Raw genomic sequence first — 9,138 nt, forward strand, 5'->3', positions numbered from 1 at the left:
GGTCTGGGACTGTAGCTGATGTGGCAGACCACTTGCTAACATGTGTGAGGCACTGGGTATGATCCTCAGCACCACAGAAAAATAAATAAAATAAAGGTATTCTATCCATCTACAACTATACAATATTTTAAAAAAGGAAAAAGAAAAAATAAATAAAGGGCTGAGGATGTGCTCAGTGGTCAAGTGCCTGTAGGTTTATTCCCCAGTAAAACGCCTGCACAACTCCAGAACATTCCTCACAAATTGAAATTTATTTCTGGAAGATAACTAAGCATGAGCAAGTCCATGGCATCAATTCCCAGCACTCAATAAGGAAGCAAATAAATAAACAACAGACTACAATACTAATTCTTTTGGGCTGGAGAGTAGCTTGAAAAAATACATGTAATTAGATAAACATGATTATGATACAAAAGGTACACAATTAGAGGCATAAAAACAAAAAAATCAGTAGAAAGACACCACACTTTCTCACAAAGATTGAATGTTCCCATGTTCTAAACTCTCTAAAAAACACTGAGCTTCCAACCAACTTCTGTGAAATTTAGGGCATGGTTTACTGTATTTTGGAGGTAAACTTAAGAAAAAGTATATCTAAAAATGGAAATAGGAGGGTTGGGATTCTGACTCAGAAGTAGAGTGTTTCCCTAGCACATGAGACACCCTAGTTTTGATCCTCAGCTCCACATAAAAATAAATAAATAGCTATTGTGTCCAACTACAGCAACAACAAAAAATACTCTTCAAAAAAATTGAAAACAGTAAACTGTATCTAAGACCAAGCAACAGGACAGAGAGAATAGAAAGAGCATTTATGTTGTACAGGACAGAGAGAATAGAAAGAGCATTTATGTTACTCCCAAGTTTCATAAGCTAAAAGGCTAGCTCCCAAAAGTTTGGCCCCACGAGGAAGCAGTTGGGAGGGAACAGGAATTAGGTGACATGGTGAGGGGATCAGCACCATTATTTAAACACATGGATCTCTTCTTTGCAGAAAACAGGTGTCATTTACTCTTTCACTGATATTCAGTGATAAAATGATTACAGTTAGGTATTCAAGGCATTGCCAAAGTTGTCCTTAAAAATTACAATGAAGACGGATGTGCTGGTGCAAACCTGTAACCCCAGCAGCCCTAGATGATGTAGCAAGACTCTGTCTCAAAACAAAGAATCTAAAAGAGGCTGATGGTTAAGCATCTCTGGGTACCATTCCTGATACCAAAAAACCACACAGTTCACTTGAACCTGCCAAGTTAGGACAACAACGGTGAAAACTGTCGTCCTTTGTAAAATTCATCACCTTGTGAAGGACAGATACTAGTTTTCATGAAATCACATTCATAAATTAGTAGAATTGGACTCAAATTCTGCAGCAATAATGCAAGACAGAGTTTCTCTGTATCTTACGTGGTATTTTGGAATCTAGGGTTGGATTTCAATTTGAAACCACTGAAAAGACAAATCTGAATCTTACCAACTTTCTACACATATTCAGGGGTAGCAAAAGGTAAAATAGGTAATTAGATGTTTTTTTTCTTTTTTTCTTTTTTCTTTTTTGTTTGATGCCCTCGAGATTAAACCCAGAGATATTTTACTACTGAGCCACATCCCCAGTCATTTTTACATTTTATTTTGAGACGCAGTCTCACAGGTTGCATAAGGCCTTGCTAAGTTGCTAAGGCTGTCCTCAAATTTGCAACACTCCTGTCTTAGCCTCTGGAGCAGGAAGGATCACAGGTGTGCACCACTGTACCTGGCTGTAAGCTGGGATTTTTAACAACAACAAACAAAAAAAAAAGGTGGATTTTAATCCACCTCTCTCTTGCCTCTTTAATAATAGTCCATCCCATTTGACTCTGAATAAATAAACCTGGGCCTCACATAAGTGAGCAAATCATTTCAAAGTGATACACAAAAAGCTTTGGTGCTGAGGGAGCACAGATGTGTCAGGCTCAAGGGGCAGGGAAGGTCCCTGACAGCTGGGACATGCTTTCTCCTGGTCTTGCTCATTGAAAGCATCCAGTATCACCCTCCCAGGCACCTGGACCATGACTCCAGTCTATGAGGCTTTACAGGTTTGCACAGCTCTGCACTGGGGTGGGTGGTCCTTATGCTCCAGGAGAGGTTTTGCTCCTTCAAACCATGAGAGACTAAAAGGGTAGGAGTCACTGCTCACCTGGCCCCTCAGCACCAGCATCAACAGGCTGACTGTCCACCTGTCTCCAGGGAATGGTGACAGAGCTTGGGGAAAACAAGGTCTCAAGGAAGTAGCTGTTTAGATGAGGCCTTTTCCAGAAGATTCCTCAGCCCAGGGCCCCCAGCAGCTTCCCTGAGAGGCTGCACCCCACACCTTAGGCTGTCCTCTGGGAGCAGCTGACCCAGAGCCTGAAATTCTGTTCACCTTGCAAGGCACAGGGAAGCTATGGGCACTCTGTGGCAGCTCCAGGAGAGGATAGTGGCTGAGGACATGGGATTCTGGGAGGTGCCCAAAGGGAACCTCTGCCCAAGAAATCTGACATGGTGCCTACACCTAAGGAAGATAAAAGAAAAAGCACAAGATTTTTACAGCTGTGAACTCAAGTTCTCTATACAGTTGCATCTACATCAAAGAACCTTCAGAGTACTTGACTTTGACTAACTAGACCACCATGAGGGTGGAAAAGCAGGGTTCTGTATGGAGAGCAAATATTATCTTGGGCTATTATAAGCCCTTAAATAGCACATCATCTTAATTTCTATATCAGACCACAATCTCAAAACTTCTCAGAATATATCACTGACCTTACAAGACATCTCCAAAATCTACCAAAGCTCAGAATGCAGTAACAGACATACAGAATTTATTTGCTTTGTTTTTTTCTGTACCCCACCAATCTGATGTTCCTACCAATGCAATTGGTTAATGCAGTGATACACAGTTTCTTTTATAAAAGTTCATGGAGGCCAGGCAAAGTGGCACACAACTATAATCCCAACAGCTTGAGAGGCTAAGATAGGAGGATTGCTAAATTCAAAGCCAGACTCAGCAACTTAGTGAGACCATCAGGAACTTAGTGATATTATGTCTGAAAATACAATACAAAAAAAACTTGGAATGTGGCTCAGTGTTTAAGTGCCCCTGGGTTTAATCCCTGGTATATTAAAAAAGGAAAAAGTAGAAGGAAAAAAAATGAAAGAAAGAAAGAAAATAAAGAAGAAAGCAAGAAAAAAAGAAGTGATGTAATCTTTTCCAGGGAGGGTCACACACATTATTCAGGGTAACTTTAATCCATGTTCCTTAGTATGATAATTAATATTTGGGTTAAAATAATGTATTTTCTGTAGCTGGGGTTGTTGATGACTTTAATCCCAACAGATTGGGAAGCTGAGGCAAGAGGATCACAACTTTCAGCCAGAGCTGAGCACCATAGCCACATCCTTTCTGAAAATCATACTGAAAAGAGCTGGGGATAAAGGACAGTAAAGGAATCAGACATTATTGTAGTGGCAACCAATTTTTTCACAAAAAAAAAAAAAATTAACTTGGTTTTCCAGAAATCTGCACCATGGCTAATTTTAGGACTATCAATAAAAGAGTATCCACAAAAAAGTTCAGTGTAGATAAACTTCCTATTTTTGTGTTGCCCTACTTTACTGGGCAGCTAGTCTGGAAGAAATCAGCACTCCTGGGCTGGGGATGTGGCTCAAGCGGTAGTGCGCTCGCCTGCAATGCGTGCGGCCCGGGTTCGATCCTCAGCACCACATACAAACAAATATGTTCTGTCTGCCGAGAATCAAAAAATAAATATTAAAAAAAAAATTCTCTCTCTCTCTAAAACAAAAAAAAAAAGAAATCAGCACTCCAGGTGTTGGACTCCCCGTTACTAGTTTTTTACACACTTGTATCCAGAATAATAGTTTGTAGTAATGTTCAAACAAGGCCTCTGGCCTCGAGCTGGGCTTCACAAATAAGTCACCAACTGGGCTCCATGGTAACAGCTGGTGGGGGAGGAAATAAAGGGGAGAAGAAGCTCTCCCCTCCTCAGGTGCTGTCCTTGAAGGGTTAACTTGGCCAGAATAGAGAAAGAAAAACCTGCTTTTATGTGTGTGATGTGACAACTTGACTATGGTGACTCCACTTTGTGAACTCAGCCATGACACTCAAAAAGCTCATGACTGGGGCAGTTTGTATTCTTTTGTTCATGAAAATTCCCCAAGAACACAGAATGATCTATGGGGCCTACTGGAGACTAACTGACCACAACTTTCAGGCTTACTTACGTTGACTGAACCCCCAAACTTTACTTTTGTGGTTTCTGTGCTTAAATATGGAGCCAACTGAAGGCAGGGGCACCACACCGACCATCTCATTCTTTCGAGAGTAGAGTGTCTGCAACTGGCCAGCAATAAAGGCTTAACTGGAATAAGACTCTGTGGTCTGAGAGTTATTTGGGGGTCCCTGTATTTCAATGTGAACGTCTGACCCCCTCTCCTTACATACTGGGTATAAAATTTTGAAACCACCTGAACTCAATTTTCAAGGGATGGATGGATAGATTACAGCAAAAGCATTGCCCTCTGAGACTTGCTGCAGCCAGATAAACCTGTTTACAACTATCTTCAGTGCCTTGTCTCCTTTGTCCCTACATCATTATTACCCTGTGTGCTTACCTAACTACAGGACTGGTGTGACTCTACATCATGGACTCTCAGAAAAGGGAGCAGTTATACTGTATTGATGTAGCCCAGAATTCCATATCCCTGGGATCTATAAACAACCCCCTTATTCCCTTTAAAGCAGTTATTTTGACCAAACACGAGGAAGTGTTGAGTGATCATTCTTTCTCCTCAAGGATAATATTCACAAAGAGAAAACAAATGCTTTCAAAAGTGTTCTTCTTGCCAGGGACATTGGCACAAGCCTGTAACCTCAGTTAAGCGGGAGGCTGAAGCAGGAGGATCACAAATTGGAGGCCAGCCCAGATTCCAACACAAAGGGAAGGGAGAAAGAGAGGGGGGAAGGGAGGGGGGAAGGGAGGGGGTAAGGAAGATTGATTCTTTCCACTATTTCACTAAGCGACAATGACAATTAGAGGACGGTGTCTATTTGAAACCAGTGGGAAGAAGGAATGTCTGGCTGAGCTGTGAGGTGGAGAGAAGGTGGCCTTTTAGAGGGCAGGTGGCGCCTGCAATTTGGAGGACGTCCACTAGGTGGAGCTCCACAGAGAGAAGAAAGGTGCATTTTTGGTCCTGCTTCCTACACGTTGGGAAAAGTGAGTGCGGGTCACAGGTAGAGAGCAAAGGGGACACCTGGGACCGGAGCCACCCTTCCAAACCCAGGGAACCAGGGGACAGGACCCAGGGCCACCCGACAGCGGCGACTCAGGGCGCCACTCAGCAGCTTGCCCGCCCGCCGGGCCCCAAGGCAGGTGCTTACTGCCTACATTCAGCGAACTCACCATTTTTGGCTTCTCTGGTGACCTGGCGTCCTCTGGAGGAACCTGCGGGCACCTGAGATCCCCGAGAACACGGCAGCCCAGTCACTGGGGTCCCTGGAGCAGAGAACACGGGGCCTGAAGCAGGAGTAGCCCATTTGGTGAGGAAAAAAAGCCCAGGAGCTTGCGGCAGCCCGCCCTTTCCCTCCCTTTGCGCACTGATTGGACAGTTACACCAAGCGACCCGGATGGATGGCCTCCAGGCCCGCCTCTGGATCGTGACTGACAGCTAACAGCATCCAATCACTGGCTGAAATTGGGTAGAGTGACAGATTCTTGGCCCCAGCCCTTTTCAGGAGGAGCTTCCTGGCTGTGCTGAGAAGGAATCCAGGTGGGAAACCTTGGCTTAGCCTCTGGGACAGAGGTGACACGTGGCGCTGAGCTAGGCTTCAGCCATAGAGTGCTTTCCGAGCGTGGCGAGTCCCTGGGTTTAACCTCAACACAAAAACAAAGCACAGCTTCTCCAGGAGGCTGAGGCTGGAGGAGCCCAAGGTCACGTCTGCATCTGCAAACAGTGAGACCCTGTCTACAAATAAAATGAAAAGGTGGGGATGGAGCTCAGAGGACGGGGTCAAGCCCCACTGGGTTTGTTTCCCAGTACCTTAAAAAAGAAAGAACGATATATTATTTTATATTATATATATAATCTATATTTTATATATTTTTGTATATATAAAATATATATAATATATTTTTTATAAAATATATAGAATATATTATATATTTTTATACATAAAATATGTATTTTATATAATATAGTCTCTATATATTATATGTATTTTATATATAAAATATGTATTTTATATAATATATTCTATATATAGAATGGATATTTTCTATAATATATCTTATATATTATATATATATATATATATTTCTCACACTAAGTACATCTAATCAGAATATTTTCTATAATATATATATATATATTATGAAAAATAATATATATATATATATTAATATATATATATTTTTTTCCCCAGCTGATGCGACCTCAAGTGACTTAGAAAGACACTGTCTCCAAATTTTTGAAACACTTTTTAAAGATATCATTTATATGACCCATATATAATATCAAAAAATGAAAACAATTTGAAAACTATTTAGTAATTCTCCTGACCTCCTGCCCTCTGTTGCTTTGAGGAGGCTCCTGATATACAAAAGGAAGCAACTGGGGTTGGCTCTGATGCCCAAGGCTCCCTCCCTAGCAGAAAGGGTGGGGGAGGAAGGGAGGCAATCCTCTAGGGCAGCAATATGCTGTGGAAATAAAATGGGTGCTTTGTGCTTAGTGTAGATGTTCTACTTCGAATGTTAGGAAGTCTTCTGCAGAAATGTGACTCTGGTGACCCCACAGGTCTGTTCAGATGTTCACCCAAAACCAAACAGAAACGATTATGATGCAAAGCAGGAAAGAAACTTTGACCAGTGCACCTACACCAGGAAGACAAAAAAACCCTGTCCTTACCCTGTCTTCAGATGCTGACAAGGACTTTGAGATTTTATAGAAAGGATAATCATAGGAATGTATGGATAGGGGAAATTGTATGTAGGATTTAGTATTATCTGTAGAATTTAAGCTTCAGGCATCTGTGGTCTTATAACTTCTCTGTGAGCTCACACTCACTTGCCCCCTGGATGCATGTCACTGTATTGCAAAGACTGACCTCACTTTGTCAGGAGGAAGTCCCCCTCCAGTCTATTCTTTCCATGTCAAGGTTTTCAAAAAAAGCCACAAGCCATAGGAAGCAACATACCCCCAGGAGCTGACCCAGAACTCTCAGTATTCTGGGTTTGAACCGATAGTCCAACCAGAAAGAAATGAAAACCCTTCTCAGCTGGGTCCCTTAACCCTGCATATAAACCATAAAAAATTGCCACTTGGGGCCAACACTGTCTGTCATGTCTATCCCCCTCTTGGAAATTAAGTACAATTTTTTTTCTCTACTCTTAATTTGGGATTTGTGAAGTCTATCACATCCTGCTTACTGGCCCAAGTTCATTCTACCGAACAATATTGCCCATGGCCAACGGAGGGCTATTGTGTAAAAAGTCGTATTCCTACAATGTGTGGAAAAGTGGTCATATAGCTGCCAGGGCTGAGAATTGAATTCCAGGTGCCTTTATTGTCCCCCATGGTAGAGATTGAATTGAGGGCAGGGGCACTTTGCCACTGAGCATCCCTTTTATTGTGGTTCAAAGAAGGTGGGTGTGAGCATAACTGTAATGGGCCTGAGAGAATAACTCCAGATGGTGACTCCAAGCTACTATCAATCCAATGAAGAGGTTGACAAATCAGAGGGTGAGACCCAGCATGGTTGTTCATTCCTGTGATCATAGAGGTTCAGGAGGCTAAGACAGGAGGATTTCTAGTTCAAATCTAGCATCAGCAAAAATGAGGTGCTAAGCAACTCAATGAGAGCCTGACTCTAAATAAAATAGCAAACATGGCTGGTTATGAAAATATAGTATTTTGCCTTAAATGTACAATCGAGATATAAGAAAGGCAACCTGAGGGCAATTAGAGCAAAATGGAGAGTCACATGTACAGCCTCAGACTGTGGATGTGGAAGATCTCTAGTCCGTGCACCTGAACCATCCTGGACCCACAGGAGGTCGGGGAGGGGTCACCCTGACCAAGAGAGAAAGAAGCAGTGTTGATTTAGGTAAAGTCAAAAGTGTCTAGGTCCAAAATGCACTCAATTCAAGAAGACTTTCCTGGCACAAAAGGACAAAGGGAGTTGGGGACAACTAAGGGTGTATAGCTTTATATGAAAATATGTGGGGGTTTTGATACCAGGGATTTGACTGAGACCTGCCAAGCCACTGAGCCAAACTTCCAGCTCTTTTTTTTACTTTTACACAGGGTCTGGCTAAGAGGCTTAGTGCCTCACTAAGCTGCAGAGGCTGCTTCCAACTTGCAGTTTTTCTGCATTAACCTCCCAAACCACTGGGATTTCAGGAATGTGCTACTCTTCCCCGCAGCATGCTTCTTTAAGCAGCCCAGTGGGACACAGGGAAATGCAGGTGAAGATCTAGAAGTTGGTGCACCCCATAGTACTTTGCCAAAGAGAAACTGGGGTGAGAAGCGGGGACCCTTGTGAACCAGAGGATAGAATGCTGACTGCATCTTGCCTGCTCGCCCAGATGTTCCATCCTGTAACACTGTCAGTAAAAGCTGTGCTTTTTCTATACCTGTGTCTCTTAGTCTTCTAGGGGACACACGCAAGAATGGTGGGAACAGATGATTAAGAGAATAATCCTGTAAAATGGGCCCACTGTGCTGACATGCACATGCATGATTTCCAAAAATCAATTTACCTGCAGCTCTGCCTGGCCTAAGTGGACATGAGATGTCCCATTCAGCAAACTACCTGTGATCTGCATGAGAAATGCAGGCAGGAAACCCCCTAAGAGGAACCCAAGTGACTATGTAGAGACAGACTTTGTGACTCTTTTTACAGACCAGATTTTGGAAGAAAGGATAATTTTTTGGATAAGAATCCAATTAGAATGGCTCAGCGTGGGCCAAGGTGACATAGAGTTGCCATGACCATCGAGACTTGAAAGTATGATGTCACCCTTCTGTCAAAAGTCAAAAAGTGCACCTGGGCAGGACTCTGGAAACTTTCCAGAGACTCCAATAAAACTAGAGTTCAGAAGAGGC

The sequence above is a fragment of the Ictidomys tridecemlineatus genome, chromosome 16 (assembly GCF_052094955.1).
Source record: "Ictidomys tridecemlineatus isolate mIctTri1 chromosome 16, mIctTri1.hap1, whole genome shotgun sequence".
Lineage (NCBI taxonomy): Eukaryota > Metazoa > Chordata > Mammalia > Rodentia > Sciuridae > Ictidomys > Ictidomys tridecemlineatus.